At 45.6% G+C, this 19265-nt stretch overlaps 1 protein-coding gene across 9 annotated transcripts in view; it reads right to left on the bottom strand.

Annotated features, from left to right (window-relative positions):
• Positions 1-19225, bottom strand: part of TEAD1 (TEA domain transcription factor 1) — a 269913-nt gene extending 250688 nt beyond the window's left edge. For 2 of the 9 annotated variants that reach the window (XM_040456831.1, XM_040456829.1), the window contains exon 1: positions 18986-19222. The gene's annotated coding sequence lies outside the window, so the exon portion shown is untranslated. Of the gene's footprint in view, positions 1-18985 lie in introns of all 9 variants that reach the window. The other 7 variants (XM_040456835.1, XM_040456833.1, XM_040456834.1 and 4 more) reach the window with 4 other exon arrangements.
• Positions 19226-19265: the final 40 nt, after the last annotated feature.

Consider the following 19265-nt stretch of genomic DNA (forward strand, 5'->3'; position numbering starts at 1 on the left):
GGGGGGGGCGTGGGGGTGGAGGAAACAGCGAGAACAGTTGACCAGGCAAGGCCAAAGTGCAGGGGCCGGCTGGCAGGCGCTGCTCGGTGGGGCTCCTCCAACAGATTTACTGACATGACGTCAGTGGCTCCGGTCCAGCTTTTTCTTTGGTAGCTTTTACCACTAGCCTCCTGAAGCCTCCGCTATGTCAGGGAGCCACAGGACCACAATGAAAATTCCCTTTGTGGAACCGAGTTTACCTCGGGGCACAGAGGCCTGCCTGCCTATGAATTGCAGGGCTCCTAGCCCTCTATGCCCATGGAGGAAAGGGGAGGGAAGAACCCCTACAATGCGGTACATTGCCTTAATACAGAGGAACCATTAAATGAAGCTCACTGCCTTCAAAAAAAAAAGAAAAAAAAACGAAACCCAACACCCCCGGGGGGCGCCCATATCTAAATGCATATCCAAAATTTCACAGGCCAGGATGCTGATTAATTTCTCAGGGATGTCACGAATGATGATAATTTCAGGATTATTCACTCATTCTGTTGTGTGGCTGTGTTGGCTGGTCTGTGAACGCACATGGCTTTGTTTCATCAACAACAACAACAAAAAAAAAGTATTACTGAAGCTGAAAGTCCAGGCCCAAATGGACCCTCTGAGGAGAGCATTCTAGCTTCTCTTTGAAATGAGCTTTTAATTTTCTTGTAATTTTTTTTTCCCTCAGTCACATTCTGCAATGAACCAACATGGGCATCAAAACAATTTCCAAGAAACAAAGATAGGGATTACTAAAAATAAGTCTAACAGCACTCACTTTAGGCTTAGAGGCTTACTCTCAGGTTCCCACAACAGCACCACACTTGCTGTGTTCTAAGGACTCCACTGCATAAATCTGCCTAAAACCACACCGCTTTAACATTTTTTTTTTTTGGCTTATGAAAATAATGTATTAGTTAGTGATAAATTCTTTAAATGACCAAGAGATTAAATATGTTCTATTTTAAACACTTCAAGACAGCAAAGTACAAAACTTAATTCAACAAGTATTTATTCAAACAGATGTGTGTAAATGACCCCAACAATCTCATCAAAATAGAGCCTGCAGTCTGAATGGCTCCGAAAGGTAATAAGATAAGGAATTTCTCACCTTCTGGTTATTTAAACAAGGACCAGAACAAACTATCGGGTAGGCATGACTGAGGGCAGTGACTGAAGTCTTCTGTAAAGCCTAAATTAATGTGAGCTTTGGCCTTCATGAGGAGTGTCAAACCATGAACTGTCCCTGGGGAATTCTTTGATTTGGCCTTTTTCTTAAGGGAGAAAAGGACAAGATGACAAGCAAGGGTGTGGAAATATGACTGAGAGCCAAAGGGGCCAACATGAGACAAGTGTGCAAGGACAGGTTTTACCTTGGGTCAACACGTTGACGTGGCAAGTGGGGTCCATTTCTGAACAAGGTGGGGATGAGGGGGAGCAGAGACCCCAGCGTCCACACGGTAGCCTTGAAATACTGTTTTCCATTAAAAGGAACCCAACATCCAGCAGAAATGGTTCATTCTGTCCAAGAACACAATAAATAAATGGACAGCAGGAACCCACTAAAGAAATTCCAATTGGCCAAAGATGGTACAATTTGAATATCAAAGGAGGAACTACAATGTATCCAATAACTTAAAAACCTATGATTGCCTAGTGATACTCAAACAAAAAACAAAACCAGAAACCTGCCTTTCTTGTACAAACTATACACCAGGTTAACCAAATAACTGATAAGAGAAGTTTCTCTATGTAAGAGTATTCTAGCTCACAAACAAAGAACAAGAGGACTGGAATATGAGCGGTTTATAAAGACCACAAGAAACAACAGATATAGGCAGAGATGAAAAATCAATGGCTGTTAATATCACAAAGAGAGAGACAACTGGACGTTATAATTATGTACCTCTTGTGGGAATACTAGTTATGAAATATTCTTCTCAGGGCACCTGGGTGGATTAGTCAGCTAAGCATCCAACTTTGGCTCAGGTCATGACCTCGTGGTTCCATGGGTTTGGGCCCCAAGTTGGGCTCTGTGCTGATAGCTCAGAGCCTGGAGCCCCCTTCAGATTCTGTGTCTCCCTCTCTCTCTGCTCCTCCCCACCTTGCACTCTCTCAAAAAAACAAAAAAAAACAAAAAACAAAAAAAAACAGACATTAAAATTTTTTTTTTAAGAGAAAAAAGTATTCCTCTCAAAAAAATATATATATATATACACAAACCTGAACGGGATGGAGCTGATAGATCTAGATTCCCACTTATGGGAAAAAACAGGATTGTGGAACACGACACACGGCACCCTGAGAATGCAAATGCAGCTACAAAATCCAGAAGGAGGGGAACTCAAGACAGAAACCACAAGGCTCTTGTAACACATCAATTCAAGGGGAAAAGTAAAGGAGGAAAGAGAGGTGTCTAAAGAGTTTTAAGAAACACAATAACCAAACACAAGCTGTAGATCTCCTCTGGATCCTGACTTAAACGAACCCAACTGTGGGAAACCGCTGACGAGACAATCAAGGAAATCTGAAAAATGACTTTTATAGATAGAGATATTTTATATTAAGGAATTATTTTTAAAATGTGATGATACTGCAGTTAGTATTTTTCTTTCTTAAGGAGTGATAGCTTTTAAACACTGGAAACTTTACAGAAGTAATGGTATGACATCTGGGATTGCTTCAGAATGGAAGTCTGGTGGGAGAGGAGCCAGGCATTTGGAAGAAACAAGAATGACCATGAGTTGGGGCACCTGGGTGGCTCAGTCAGTTGAGCACTGACTCTTGGTTTCGGCTCAGGTCATGATCCCATGGTCATGGGATCGAACCCCACATCAGGCTCTGCGCTGAGTGTGGGAGCCTGCTTAAGATTCATTCTCTCTCGGGGCGCCTGGGTGGCGCAGTCGGTTAAGCGTCCAACTTCAGCCAGGTCACGATCTCACGGTCTGTGAGTTCGAGCCCCAAGTCAGGCTCTGGGCTGATGGCTCAGAGCCTGGAGCCTGTTTCCAATTCTGTGTCTCCCTCTCTCTCTGCGCCTCCCCCGTTCATGCTCTGACTCTCCCTGTCCCAAAAACAAAATAAAAAAACGTTGAAAAATAAAAATAAAAAAAGATTCATTCTCTCTCATATTTTCTCTCTCAAATAACGAAGAATGGCCATGCGTTGATGATTGTTACTAAGTGATGATGGGACACAAAGGCCCTCTACTGTACTGAATTCACCCATAATAAAAAGTCTGACCAATCTGAAATAAAATACAGTAAGACACGGGGTGCCAGGGTGGCTCTGTCGGTTGAGTGTCCGACTTTGGCTCAAGTCAAGATCTCGCGGTGCATGGGTTCGAGCCCCGCATCGGGCTCTGTCCTGACAGCTCAGAGCCTGGAGCCTGCTTTGGATCCTGTGTCTCCCTCTCTCTCTGCTCCTCACCCCCTCACACTCTGTCTCTCTCTCTCAAAAATAAATAAACATAAATTTTTTTTTTAATTTTAAATACAGTAAGATACTATTCTTATCCCACTCCCTCAAAGAGAGAGAAAAATGCTACAGGAAGAGGTACTTGGCACTCTAATTTTTAGCTGCTGGGTGACAGTAATCACAGTGGTCAACAGCCACTAACACTTATGGGACACTGCCTTCTCTGCCAGGTGTCATCCTAAATCTTGCTGTAACCTGAGAAGAAGACACTACTGTGTCCATTTTACAGGTAAAGGAACTGAGTTTCCAAAAGATTAAAGAGGGTGCCCAAGGTCAAAGAGAGGAGTAGGAGAAATGTGTGTAATTCTACAAGTTCATGTAGTTATCAGTTATGTCTTTTCAAAACAGCAACAACTCTTGAGAGTGCTGGTAACTCCATAAGCCAAAAAAGATTCAGTGCTCTCCAGGGTTAAAGGTACCAGAATCGATAAACGGGGCTTTTCTGAGGGCCATTTTTGGTGAACCTTAGGGAACTGCCGGGACAATTTCTAAGATCTCCAAGTGACGAGAGCAGAAGATCACGGGTGAAAAGTAGAGGGCATGCACACGTGTGCAGATGCGTGTCTGTGCGTGAAAACGTGGAAGCAAAAGGGAAATCGTCTGAAGGGAGAAATACCACAGAGCAGGAAATCCAGCAAGAGTGGAGGCTGGGAAAAAGCTTAAAACTAAAGCCAACAGAGGAAGACGGAAAAGCAAATAAACGCGTTCCAGTCTGACTGGTCCCTTCTGGCCGGGACAAAGCCCTCAGAGCCTTGGGGGGAGGTGGGGACCGGAGGCAGGGGGCTGCAGAAACTGTTGGGGAAGACAATGCAGAAGCTCGCTCGCTGTGGGCCATTTGCCATATTCCATCAGGTCACCTTATCATATTATTATTTTCAGTTTTCAGATGAGGAAACAGAATAAATTTACCTGAGATCACACACCCAGTAAGCAGGACTGGAGCCAGAACCAGGGTCTGACCTCAAAACCAGGCTTGTTGGCTACTTTGCCACACAAAGAGAACCACACAAAATTACGGCAAAACCAAAATGGCCAATGGCAGGAGAACCCAAAAGGCACAGGAGCATGAAGATTCCAAGAAAGGAGTGGGCCAGTACTGGGAAGGAGGGAAAGACGAGAGCACAGGGCCCAGAAATTGGCCACCAGTGGCCCCAACTTGCCCTTTTGGACCAGAGTCACCAGAACCAGGTGGAAAAGGACAAAAGGAGGATCAACCAGCCCACTCTCACTAAAAACCAGCCAAGGTGTCAAAGATGGGTAGCAACCCCATTAGCAGTCCCATTTTGAAGACCCTAAGGTCTTCTTCAGAGGCCTTATTATTAAGGGCTCTGAGCAAGCCCATTAACCCTTTCTTCCCTCAGCCTCTGCCACTGCTCCCCACATAGCACAGCCTAAGGTGTGTTTTTCAGGTGGTCACCTGGGCGGGGAAGGGAAGGAACTGATTCCATCTCTCAGGTTCCCAGGCACCCTCGCCAACAAGGAGTGAAGTCAAGGTTGCCTGCCTAAATCCTACCCCCCAGCATAAGGCCATTTCCATATCCAGGCCTTCAGGTGGGGAGGGGGGCGCTGACATATTCTGACAGCCTGCCAACAGAGCACATTCCAAAGAAAAACCAGAGAAACTGGAAGGTCCAGTCCTAGGCCTCCAAACAGCATCAGCGGCCCTCCACACTCACACTCACACACACACACACACACACACACAGCAATATGGATCATCAACCCACGCTTCCAAACCATATCAACCTCCCCTCCACACACACAAACACAAAGGAGTTCAGATCAACCCAGTCCCCAGGAGCCTCAGCCTCTCATTTTCAATGGCCAGTATACCCTGAGCACTGAGGGGTACTGAGTCCCCATAGTCTTTTTGTTTTTTTTTTTTTTAATATTTATTTTTGAGAGAGAGAGAGAGAGAGAGAGAGAGAGAGAGAAAGAGAGACAGAGCACGAGCGGGGGAGGGGCAGAGAGAGGGAGACACAGAATCGGAAGCAGGCTCCAGGCTCTGAGCTGTCAGCACAGAGCCTGATGTGGGACTCGAACCCATGAACCGTGACATCACGACCTGAGCCAAAGTCGGACACATAACCGACCGAGCCACCCAGGCACCCCCGGAGTCCCGATAGTCTTTTGAGGACTAAACCCAAAGGACAGAGGTGACTCTTGCCCCTTCTCCACAAGACAAAACCAGGTGAGACAATTCCCGGATAAAAGGCTTGACAGAGTCACACCCAACTTTTTAGGACCTTAGCCACACGTTTGTTTGGAAGACAGAGTAAAACAGGCCACCAAGAACACAAAACAAAGGTACTGTGTACTTTATTTACCTTTTCTGCACAAATACACCAAGTGAGGGGAAGCTTACCTCTAATTTCAATGTCATAATCTATCTTAACTCCATTCAAATACCATAATAATAAAACCTGACAGGTGACTTAATATGCAATCTTTCTGGCCTGGCAGCTGAGGAGTAACAGATCAAGGAACTGGCTTCAAACACTGGCCCTGTTACCCGGTCACACTGGCTGTGTGACCTTTGGCAGGGAATTAAAACCTGTCTGAGCTTCACTTTCTTCGACTACAAATGGAGCTCTTAGGTTTAAATGAGGTAATGCTAAAGAACGGTCTTAAGACAGAACCTGGCCAGTCAGCCTCTTCCTTACCCAAACTCCCCCAGAGTGGCCCGGGAATTGGGGGCACCCAGCAGTATTGCTCCTGGTCCACATATCCCGCCTTTAGGAGGGGTGTCTGGGGTTGTGTATGGAATGACACCGATAAAGACACAGTTCTCCAGGACCTTTCTGCCTGAGGTTCTCACATTTTATCTCTCTAAAGCTCAGCTCGAAAGCGGGCCAGGGCGACAGGTGGCCCAGCACTGTCTTCCCAGAGAGGGAAACCAAGATTTTCAAGTGACTTGCCTGCCCAAGGGCACAGGGGAGCCAACAGCAGGGGCTGTCCAACTGCGCCTTCTTTCTACACAGCTGGAAGTGGAGCGACCAAGATCCTGGCCCCTGGTGGACCCTCAAAAATGCCTTTGCCCTATGAATGGCCCCGACAAGGAAACAGTTCTCCAAGCTCAGGCCTGAAAGACACCACAGTGGGCTGAACACCTGCCCAAGTTACTGCCTAAAGCGCATGACAAAATAGCTAAGTAAACAGTGGTGTCAAAACAACCACCTGGAACTGAGCGGTATCGTTACAATTACTTTTGGTTTTAGGCAAAATACTACAATTTCTTAAATTCCACTCCACTTGCCCTGCCTGCCTTATGTATTTAGGTACATCAGAGGACGTGATCCCACAGTCTCCCAAAGAACAGACAAGCAAGCCTGAAACCTAAGAATGTCAAGAGTACTGAGACCACAAGTCCTAAAATATAATCTGAAATTCCCGAATTTCACACAATACAAACCTTTCAGAATTCCACTGGGAAAAACTTCTCAATTAAACTTTGCTAGTCTAAAAGGAAATGAACCAATGCTGAATCATTCCTATGAATGGACACTTTTTTTTTTTTAATACATTATGAATTGATCTACAGAAGAGCAGAGGGTTTGAAGCAACTTGGTTAAATGCAGCACAGGTTTATAGGAATAGCTCCTGTACTGTAGCTCTGGTCTCAGAAACAGCCTGGGACAGACTTTCCAGATTAATTCTGTCAGGAGCTCAACCCCTGGGCACAAGGCCCCCTGTCCAAGATAGGCTCTCCATTCTGCTTAATTCGAGGAGGTCACCCAGTTTCCTCAACAGTTTCCTAACAGTAAAATGACTGTATGTATAGTTTATCATCCAAACGGGGCATCTGAGAGTAAAAGAGGGTGTTATTAACTACTGCTTAGAGACAAGAAGCAGGACAGTATCAGGCAAGCAGTGACATAGCCACAAGAAACAGAAGAAGACAACCATTTACAAAATATCAATGGATAAAAACTGCCACAAACCGTTATTAGACAGGGAGCATCTCATGGGAGAACAAAAAAACAAGACCAAATTACAATTAAGAAAAAACTGGGCAGGGGTGCCGGGGCACCTGGGCGCTTCAGTGGGTTAAAGCGTCAGACTTCAGCTCAGGTCATGAACTCGCAATTCACGAGTTCGAGCCCTGTGTCTGGCTCTGTGCTGACAGCTCGGAGCCTGGAGCCTGCTTCGGATTCTGTGTCTCCCTCTCTCTCTCTGTCCCTCCCCCACTCATGCTCTGTCTCTCTCAAAAGTAAATAAATATTGAAACAAAAACAAAAACTGGGCAGAGCAGAACCTGAAAGTTGGGGTATAAATTAACCTGACTCTGGGTTCTTTTCTTCCCTGCTTAAGACAATTTACAAATCAGATTCAATACTCGACTTGTGGCCTCAGGTGCCTTTCGAGTGTCTCTTTCTCATGATCTCCCAGTTTTCCCTTGTTGGTATTTATTAAGGTCTTGGATTGCTTCTGGCTTCAAGCCATACGGGCAGTCAATGCGGCCAACACGTATCAGTAAGGAGCAAGTCATTCTGCATTATTGAGATTACTTTCTTTTTTTTGTTAAGTCTATTTATTTTTGAGAGAGAGAGAGAGAGACAGCACGAACAGGGGAGGAGTGGAGAGAGAGGGAGAGAGAGAATCCCAAGCAGGCTCTGCACTGTCACAGCAGAGCACAATGCCTGCATTGTGCTCAAACTCCTGGACTGTGAGATCAAGACATGAGCCAAAACCAAGAGTCGAATGCTTCGCCAAATAAGCCACCCAGGAGGCCCTGAAATCACTCTTTCTAAAGGAACAGCATCCAGGGCGCCTGGGTGGCTCAGTTGGTTAAGCATCCAACTTCAGCTCAGGTCACGTCTCACAGTTCATGAGTTCGAGTCCCACATCGGGCTCTGTGCTGACAGCCTGGAGCCTGCTTCGGTTTCTGTGTCTCCCCTGTGTCTCTCTGTCCCTCCCCTGCTTGCTCTCTCTTTCTCTCTCAAAAATGAATACACATTAAAAAAAATAAAGTGAAAACACCTTACATCTTAGATACTTCTAATGGGTACCTGAAGGCCTCTCACTACAAACCAGCAAACAGGCAAAAATGTAAACTCATATTAGGACATCACTCTGAGTATCAACCTTAATCATCTGACCAGCAAAACAAATGCAAATGCAAGGTGGGGCGTGGGAGGGGCTCCAAGTGAGTACAAAGTTGTTCAGTGCGATAATGAGATTCAGCACTGTATTGATTCTATGAGATAGAAGTCACATACCATAAAATCTACCTACCCTTGAAAATTATGTAATCCAGTGGCTTTTAGTAGATTCACAGCTTGTGAATTGTCTTTAAATGTGCCTCTCTCCTCTCCTCAGCTGTCAGCCTGCCTGTCTCCAAAAGCCTCTATCCCCCCGGCCAAGTCCACTCATCTCTCTTAACAATCTCTAATTTTAACTTTTTAATTTCAAGACTGGGAAACCAGATTCACTCACACACAGTTCCGTGTGACCTGGTTAAGAGGCAGCAGGAAGAGATGTCAATAAAATGCTGGTGGTCCCAAGCCCAGGCTCACACAAAACAATCTTACCTGCTCAGACCAGTCACAGGTAGTGGCCCAAGTCTTAAAGCGTGGGGACACCGACACACCCTGAAGCATAGCTGGCTATCTGAGCACAGCAGGACCAGCTTAGGGCACAAGACTGAGACCCGCCAGCTTCCAGAAAAGGTCCAGCTCGTCTATCCAGGAAGTGCCTGGGTACTAACCCAAAGAGACATTCATCTTAGACTAACAAACATCCTCCTTAATATGCAAAAACACTGGGAAAACAATGGGTGGGCTGCCATTCCCACACGTGTGCATCACTCTGTGAAGCACATTTAAGGCCCACAGACAGAAAGGAGTCTAATAAAAGGGGCAAAGACTTCATCTCAGAGCTTGGAGCAAAAGATGAACAGGATGGTCTGGGTTCTAACAGCGCTCACACCTGCGACTCTCACCTGCTGAGCTGCCTCTTACCTCAACTTGCCCACAACCCTTCAAAGTAGGTAGCGTCAGCCCCATTTTCCATGTGTGGAAACTGAGAGCAGAGAAGTTAAGCAACCTGCTCCCAAACAGGCATTAAAGAGTGCAGTGGTTGCAGGGAGGGCAGCCTGGCTGGCTCAGTCAGGAGAGCACGCACTCTTGATCTCAGGGTCGTGAGTTCAAGCTCCACACGGAGTGTGAAGCGTGCTCTAAGAAATAAAGTACGATACCAAAGAAAATTAAAAACAAACAGTATAACGGGGGCAGCAAAAAGGAAGGGCAAGGTACGTCTCTGCCTCTTCCTTCACACCTGAAGCTTGATCCTTTGAACCTCCATGGGCGATTCCTCAGTGGTTTCCCCAGCAGGTCCAGGGCCCCAGGTATAATTTCTCTGTGAAAACATGACTTCCATTCACTCATCTCAGAGAACTTTTAGAACCCAATCCCAAGTTAGGAGCGTGGCTTCCACGCAGCAATCTAAGAAAGCGGTTTCCTTTCGGTGCACGAAGGTGCACCCCCCTGCCCCCCTTTGGAAGCATTTCCATTTAATTCAAACTACCACCACTTGGCAAGGAACGACCTCACCTGTTATATATGTACTGATGGGTTTCCTCCATCACTTCTTAATAGAGGAAATACGGTTCAATGTGATTAATGGTCTCAGACCTCAACCACTCCTGGATTTGAATCCATTTGCCCGAGACCTGCAGTCCAGCTCTTCAAGTAACTCTGCCTCAGCCTTGGGTATTCCTCAAGAGTCACACTGTCAGGCTGCCCTGGCAGGAAAGCTGTGAAGACCTGACATTCAGAAGAACACCTGAAATACCTATTTACCAAGCAGGTATTCCGTATCAGACATACAGGACGCATTCTACTGAAACTCAGGGATGAGGACACCAAGGCTCAGAGGGTAATTTGTCCAAGGCCACAGAACCAGTAAGTAGCTGAGCCAAGGGTCCAACAGAGGAGTGTCCTACTCCAACCAAACCTGTGGGGTTTTTTTTTAATTTTTTTGAGAGCGCGTGCACACAAGCAGGGGAGAGGGGCAGAGAGAGAGAGAGAGAGAGAGAGAGAGAGAGAGAGAGAGAGAATCTTAAGCAAGCTCCACGTTCAGTGTGGAGCCAGATCCCATGACCCTGGGATCATGACTTGAGCAGAAATCAAGAGTCGGACGCTCAACCGACTGAGCCACCCAGGCGCCCCTCCAAATCTGTGCTTTTAAAACTACATTTTTTCCTGCCTTTTTCCAAACCAGAATCCAGAAATTTCCCACTCCCCTTGTCAACCAGGTGCCTCCCACTTTCTTCCGTTTTGCTTCCTCCAATTAATTCTTCAAGCCAAGTTTCAGATCTATAGGAGCTAAAGATTGGCAATACACCTTTTCTCGGGGTTGAGTTCAGTACTCTGGAGAGTACTTCAGGGGGTCCTTTGTTTTCTACTGACTCAGCTCCGCTCTGCTCCCAAAATGGCATCTGGCAACACACACACACACACACACACACACACACACACACACACACACCAAAAGAAAAGGAAAATAAAACCCTTTCCCTTCAAGCCCCAACTCCAACACCACTTCCTCTGCAAAGGTTTCCTCGGTCCCGACCACTGAGGGACACGGCTGTTTGCATGTTATCGAGAGCACTTAGACAACCGAGCTATTTTCCCTTTATTCTGGTGTTAAACAAGGAAATTCATGCTCCTGAGAACGACACATGCTCAAAAAGTGAAAGCCCCTTCCTGACCCACTCCCTCAAAACAACCCCTGTCTATAATATAAAGATCCCTCAGATCCTTTTGGGTGGAGATGTAAACGTGTTTCTTCAGCATTTCCTCAACTCTAAGACACCATTGAGTGTAACATGCAGCGTGATTTCTAAGAAACATTGCTATGAAACCAACCGTGCCAGAATGCTGCCTTATCATTCAGAAATCGAAATTTCATACATATTGAAACTTTTTTTTTTTTTATCACATGTCAGTCTTGCACATAAAGAGGAAAATAATAAGCAAAGTAGGTTAGGTAATATATACCTCAAACAGCTTCTCTGAGACATCAACACCCATGCTTTGGCACACACGACGACCCTCGTGACAAGAGCATCCTAACGAGCGCCCCACAACGGACCCCGGGATGCTCTTCCTCCCTGCATTCTTTGTACAGGCTTTGAGGAGTGTGTGCAACCACATCCCAGGTCAGGACCACTGCCTGCCCAGCCACGACTGCAAAACACTGGAAGACACATCCCCACCCCCACGGCGTTCAAATACAAAACATCGCATCTTGGAACTCACGACATACAAAATATACACAGCTTCCCCACCAGATTGTGATGATCTCTTTACAGGCCTGTTTCCCTTGCTGAACTGCAAACTTTGCAGGGACATGTTACTGCTCGCCATTCTCTGACCACCTTTTACCGATCACCCAACCCCTGGCACCCAATAGCACCTGTAAATGTGCAAATGTCCAGGGGCAAGTAGCGGTTCGACACAAAACTGGGAGCATCTGGATTTCAAAGCGCCCGAGGTGCAAGGAAGACAGAAGAAAGGAACGAAAGGCACGTGTGGCTTAGGCTTAGCGGCAGCTGGCTCATCTCTGGGCTGCTGGTAGGATCACCCTTCCCATCGCCTCCTGCAACGTCAGGGATACCACCTGAGGAGCTCCATGAGCAGTCCCACTACCCAGAAAGTAAAACCGCTTCTGCAAGCCGCCAGACAAGAATTAGCCCTGAAACCCCTTGCCAGCCAGCCTGACACACACCTCACCTCTATAATCACATCTGGAATCAACCGCTACACTCCCAAGGGGTAACACACACAGCGTTAGGAGGGGTGACCAAATTTAGTCTGACCGGGCGTGAGGAGAAGCGTTAAGAGTATCTACAGCAATGGTTCCCAACTAGAGGTGGACACCTCTATGGACCTCTTAAATGCACAGCAACTTTGCACCGAGCCCAGCCTTCCTAAGGCTCCAGGGGTAACGTCCAGACTGTTGAAAGATGCGTGAAGGCCTCAGTGCACATGGCAGGTAGGAACACCGGTGGGACAGAGGCTCCCTGGGACAGGAGTGGAAAGAGGCTGACGTGGACTGGAGTCAGGATCATCCTGAATTAGCCATGCAAAAGGATCTGTGGACAGTGAACTACAAACCCAGAAGTCAAAGTGTGGGGATGAGCGAGAACATCCAAGGAGGGTGTGTTGGGAAAGGCGCCCGACAGTCTCACCCTGCTTCCCTGGTGCCTGGCACCTGTCGGGGGCACAAACGTTTGCTGAATGAGATTCACGTGGCTGATCAGACAGGCTGATGAACACCCTCAAATTTCCACACAGCCACCTACTGTGTGCAGAAATCCCGAGCTGGCTCCAGCAACTGAGGCAGGAAGAACCCCCGCCAGTCCCCTCCTGGCAGGGTAGTTTTGCCCAAGGTCCCCTAAGACACCTGACTAGAACTGTTCTAGAAGCCGTTCCCTCTTTAACAGTTCCCAGTAAAAAAAAAAAAAAAAAAAACAAATAAAAAGAACAAGGAAGCTGCTTCCTCCCTCCAAATCATAGATGACTCTTCTCCTGGTTTCCAGTTATATAGACATTAGTCATTTTTATATTTTATGATTAAGGTAAAACTCCGAGGGGAAAGGATATCAGGGGGAGGGCCTTTTGAGCACACAACAAAACTAGAAACCCTTTATCAAAGAAAGCGCAATATCGGCCTTCTCTTAGCTCTCCAGCGTTTAAAACAAAAGCAGATTTTGAATTATGGGAATTTCTCCGCTCTGCCTGCAAGAAAAATGCTATTAGGTAGCTTGTCTTCCGTTTTTCTCTCAGTGAAAATACCTGAGGAGGTCTTCCGAGGGTTCTAGATTACAGGACAGGGCTGCTGTCCCCTCAGCTGACGGGGCTCTAACCCTAACCACCGTGGTCTCCCAAAGGCTCGGAGATGAAACGGCAGCCCACGGAGAATGGGTTCAAAGAGATTCCACCAAAGGAAGCTTGGCTCACAATGGTTTCGATGGTTCGCAATCAGTTCGCCCCCAGGACATCCCCAGCCACGGGGACGGGTGATCTGAAAACGGAGCATATCAAAATGCTATCGATAAGCTAAATTACCAGACAGCTTATCTGAGGCCCACATCCGCCATATGGTGCCCCAACTTCTGCCGCCTGTTGCTGCCGCAACAATAGGCGCGCCTGCCCAGAAAGCAGCTTCGGACAGAAACCCGGCAGCAGCGGCATGTGGGGCGGCTGCTGTGTTTACATTTTATTTTGTGCCATTAGCTCCGTGCCTCCCCCGAACCCCGTAGAGACCAGAAACGCAGCACACGTTCAATGCCAAAAAGACGCGTTACCTACAGGCCACGCGCGTGCACGCCGCGCGCGTAGGTATACATCAGGTGAACAGAACAAACCAGATGTCAAGCCCAGAAATGGAGCTGCCTGGTGGGGGAGGGCGGGTCAGGCAGGCTCCCGGCTGGAGCTCCAAGCAGACAATGCGCTTTTCTCAAAACACTCGGGCGGGCGGGCCTCGGGGAGTGGCTATTTAAAACACTTGGCTCCTTTTATTTCACCACCGTGGAAGTGAATTCGGCTCTTAAGTGCCAGAGCAAATGAAGTCATTTGGTTTCTGCGGGCTCCCTTTGCATTTCAGCAGAAGTCAGGCTGGACGAAAGTCGGAAGGTCCAGCTGAAGTGGTTCTTTCTTCCAATTAAAATTGATTCCACAGAGGATTTGGCGCCTGGGCTTCATTAACTTTTTTTTTTTCTTGGAAAAGGCACTAAGCTCATAGAAAATTTAAAGGACACAAGACCGTGGAATGAATGCTGTCAAAGATGCCTCCTGTCACAGAATGCCATCAGGTTGAGATGCAAAGTCGAACAAATGAGGAGATCACCTTCTAAAGGCTTGGTTGGTATCACAGCTTAATGGGGATTTTCGGCAAATGAATTCGTAAGATTTCCGCACTTAGTTTCTTTCTACTCTGTAAAGAGGTTCCTATCTTCACAGAGGTTATATCATTAATGGTAATAAAATATTCACTTATTTGGTTTATCTATTTGGGCAAAGACACAGGTCTTCAAAGGGAACTCAGCAACACACAGCATCTGGTTATGCAAAAATGTACAAGATGCAGGTCTGGAAACAGGGCAAAGGAAAAAGAAAAAAAAAAAAAGGCAGTCAACCTAACATTCAGATCTAGTTATCTATTATGGAAAGGTGCTCATCTCAACCCCCCCAATTACCAACACCTTAGCAGACAGACAACATTCTCGGATGAACTTTTCAAATTTTCTTAAACACTCTCAGTTTAAAAAAAAAAAAAAATCTCCTTTCAAGTTAAATGGAGATTGCACTTGAACTCCATCCAAGAGCGGAGCTGAACTGAATTATGATAATTAGAAAGCTGTGCCTATAAAAAAGCGGCGCAGTTCATGCATTTTTTTTTAAAAGTTCATGCCAGAGAATATAAGTTCAATATGTTCTCACATAATTAACATTTCCCACCATTAGCAGCAGTGTTTCAGTTTATATATCAGTAAAAACAACAGCACTCGTCATTGCTGTATATTCCCAGTCAAGAGTGTTTCAGTCACTTTGCACATACATCTAAATCTGTCAGATGCCTAAAAGCAACCAGAATTCCCCACTGGAGACGATGGTGGTGCTTAACTTGTTCATTAGTAAGCTCCTTTTTTTTCTTTTCAACCCATTTTCCAATGCTGGGCTCTGTTCCCCAAACTAGAACTGCTAATAAAATCCTAGGACACAGCCTTAAAAACTAATGTGAAAAGGGGCAGAAAGCACTGCATGAGGATAGCAGATATTGATGGGGAAAGTAAATTTGCGGGGGTGGGGGGTGGGGGCAGATACAGCCAGGATGGAGACTTCCCTTGGCCTACCCCAAAATAGAAAAGACCAGCCTCTAGGATCCCCCTCCCCTCTTTCCAGTCAGAAGACAGACAACTGGTTTCACCATTAGCGAGGACTCCCAGACTATGGAAACTACTTTCTGAGAACCCTCCCAACCATGCAAAAAGCCACTGGACAGAACTTAAGAGCCGAGAGGGACCCACCCTGTAAGAAATACCATCCTCAAAACCCACCCTTCAGGGCATCCCATTCGGTTTCACTGAAATAAAAATACATATTTCAAAATGTTCTTACTAGGCACCACTAGGAAGACTGAATGTATCTGAAGAGGTGACTGAATTTCAGCTAGGTGTTCAAATATGGAATAGGGTCAAGGAAGCTTATGAAGAGAACCTTAACGGGTTGGGGACTCTCAATAGCTCACAGCTTTGAAACAAAAGAAAATCAAAACACTCCAGATATTTCAATCCAAATACTCTACGGTTCCACAAACTATCCCAGAAGAGGGAAGGCTCACACTTCCCAGATCTCAAAACCATGTAGTAATTACAATACAAGGGGGACTAAACTGCTATTTGTCAAAAAGCCCAACCCTGAAACATTAAGGGCTTCAGATGGACCTGAATTACCTGATTTTATCACCCTTGTGAATATGAAAGAATCAAATGTATCACTGATATTGTTCAAACCTGACTTGGGATCTAACTGAAACACCACCAGGTAATCTGTGACTTCTGCAGATAAAATGAGAAACAGCACCAGGCAGCTATAAAAGATTATTCTAGCCATTGGTCAGTCCCCAATACCAATAGCCCAGCAGCACAGCCCAAGTTTGTCAAAGGGCAATATATTAGCTTACAATATACTTCCCGACCCCGGGGGGGCGCCCGCCCCGAGTTCAGAAGTAGGACACTAGCCTCTGCAGTTCCAGTCACTGAACTCTAAAGAGGAAGCTGCAATGCGTGCCTTTATCAGCAGAAAGGTGGGCTCCGATTTCCCTGCAGTTCTACAGAAAAAGCTCAACGCTTGCTCTGACCAGTATCCTCCAGTCTTTGGAAAAAAAAAAAAAAAAAAAAAAACAGACCTAAAAAAAAGTTTCATCACTAAATGGATCCAAACTGTAGACCCAGCTTTCAGTCAGCAGTGTTTTTTATTCTTTCACAATCTCTTTATTGGGAACAAGTCAATGTGCCTAAAATACAAGCTTAGAAGTGTTACCTACCTACTGTCCACATGTGGACACTGGCTCATACATGCAGTTATCTGCACCAACCTTTGGAGTGATAGAACACCACAATTTTCATTTGCAGTCAGTATAATTATGCTCGCAATTAACGTGTAATAATACATGACATGAGAAAAAAGGAATCCCACAGATGCACAGACTCTTGTTGGACCACCACGTATGTCACACTGATCCATTTCTAAAACAAGGAACCTTAAAATATTGTTAATGGCACAGCTCATTTCTTCAAAGGCCTATCTAACATTTGGGACCCACGGTCTCTATTCCTGTTACATACTTTTCTACTGAAGATGTAACAAATATGATCCAGAAAATGATACACACATATTCTTCTTCAGCTGTCCCATTAAGAAATGCCTTCCTATACTTGTTCTGCAGCATCAGAATTCAAAACGCTTTCTAAATCACTGAAGCTCAAGCAGCAAAAAAGACAGAACACCTTTTTCCTTTTGATCTGCTTGTCCTTTTTCTAAATAAAAGGGAACATTAATCCCCAAAGTGAGTATCCAAATACATAATTCCTGCTGTATAAAGACAGAGAGGTAGAGGAAAAGGGAAAGAGAAGAAGCTGACTTCTCCCATGGTGCCCTCCCCCCACCCCCGCCCGCCCCGCCCCAAACCTGCCCTTAACAGATAATTAGTTTGCCGCTAGGGCCTAAGCACACATAGTGCCGCAATGCAAAAAGCGCCTCTCCGTGAGACATTTGTTTCAATCCGGCTCAAACTAAACTAGGTTGCCATCCCTCTTTAAATTAAATTTCATTAAGGATATATGGTGGTGAGTCCTGGTTTATGTTTGGGGAAAAGGGGGGAAAAAAACCCTCCATCTATCTCTCAAGCATGTTCTCTGGATGGAGTTCTATTTGTTACTTTACGAAAGATCACAGACAGGAGTCTATACAAACATTCTTTCCTATATTTTTTAAATCTTACTGTCAAGGCAGAGTCACTTAGTTTTGTTTGAAAATTGTAAAAAAACAAAGGGGGGGGGAGATTATTAAACTACGACCCTAAAACTGCAGACCAAATAATACTTACCATTAAAGTAAAAATAAAATGGTCTACACACTGGCACTTTTATATCATCATCAAGAAACAGTAATGGATACAGCTTATCAGTCCATTTTTTTTTATACCAACAACAAATAAAAGAATTATAAACCCTGTCTAAAACCTGAAACCTGAGAGCTCAATACTGAGATGCACATACAAAATACTAAACAAAAATATCTGTGCCCATTTATGGAAATAGAGATTAGAAAAATAAGTTTTCCCCCCAAAACATAATCAACAATTCAAAACCTCACTGTTAACAAAGGTTCAACTAATCCATTTGTCTTTCCTGAGTCACTTTGTAATTAGTTCCACTGTTTCCTTCTGAAGAGGAAAGATTCTTACCAAAGTTGGATTTAAGTCCGGCCCCAAAGATCCTGCTATCTACAAAAGGGCACAAACCCAAGAGTCAAAGGATGAAGCACTAGGCACAGCCTGAGCTATGTTCCCCAACCAGTGCCTCAGAGTACCCTGGCGGAGAAACCCCCGGGCACCACACGCCAGCAAGAGTCACTGCACAGACAGAAGCCCACACTGCCTGCTCTGATCACATGTTCCACAAGGGATCCGTCTATTCAGGTAACCACCTGCAGGCACCCAGCACACCACAAGCGATCAGACCAGCAAAACTTCCAGAAACAATCAAGGAGAAGGGTGGGGAGGGAGAAACTTGTGGTTGCCCTGAACTGTTAGTGTTCTGCTCCTCTGCAATATCTGTAGCATTTTAATTTTTGTTTGTTTGTTTAACCATTTTGAAATCTGATAGGTTTTGCAGATCTTTCTGTCCCAGGACCTGGGCTCCCTCCAAGGCACTGTTTTTAAAACAGGCCTTTTTACATGACCCTCTCCTGGAACATCATCCGTCTCTAAGTTTCCAGCGCTTACGGAGGTCAATTTTCATTTCTGCAAATCACAGACAGCCACTTGCTTCTGAGAAGTTAACAAGCCTCCTGAGAAATGCTGGTGGCTGCTATTTCATTGTTTCATAAATATTTTTATACAGTGACACCATTCAGCTTTAAATAAATCTTTAAAAAGAAAGAATTAAAAAGCAGAGAAAATTATGATCTGGATTTTATTTATTTTCGTGGGAGGAGAATAAGGGAAGTGTGAGCCCTCCATTGTTTTCAACTCCTTTAAAATGTTGCTTCAGTTTTGCTTTTTTTTTTTTCTTAAATATACAAATGCATTTTAGAAAAAAGAAACTCATAGAAGTTGAACTTTCTTGAAAGCGGGCCTCTGGACTTTTGAAAACAAGTGTTGCTGCTACGAACAAAGACTAGAAGTACACCCTGATTTTCTCCTCTCCTGGGGATCATTTCTCTTCCAATAAACAAACAAATCCCCCAGTATTTCCTACCGAAGGGAAGTTTTCCAGGGAGAGTCTCCTCCAGGGTTTGGTGGTAACTGCGACTCAGTCTTTTTTGGACACAATGTTTCTGCTGACTCCTGAAAATTTTCCACTTGAATGTGCAATGAAGCGGCGGCGGCGGCGGCAGCAACAGTCCTGGAGAAGCGGCAAAGGCGACCGTGCCTTCTTTCATCTTTGAGAAGGAGCGAACCCCCGCCAGCAGCACGAGTCGGCGCGGACCCCGGGCCGGCCTCGGGGGGTCCCGGCGCCCGGGGTGGGTGGGGGGGGG

The sequence above is a fragment of the Herpailurus yagouaroundi genome, unplaced genomic scaffold, assembly GCF_014898765.1.
Source record: "Herpailurus yagouaroundi ecotype Mexico unplaced genomic scaffold, PumYag 218, whole genome shotgun sequence".
NCBI lineage: Eukaryota > Metazoa > Chordata > Mammalia > Carnivora > Felidae > Herpailurus > Herpailurus yagouaroundi.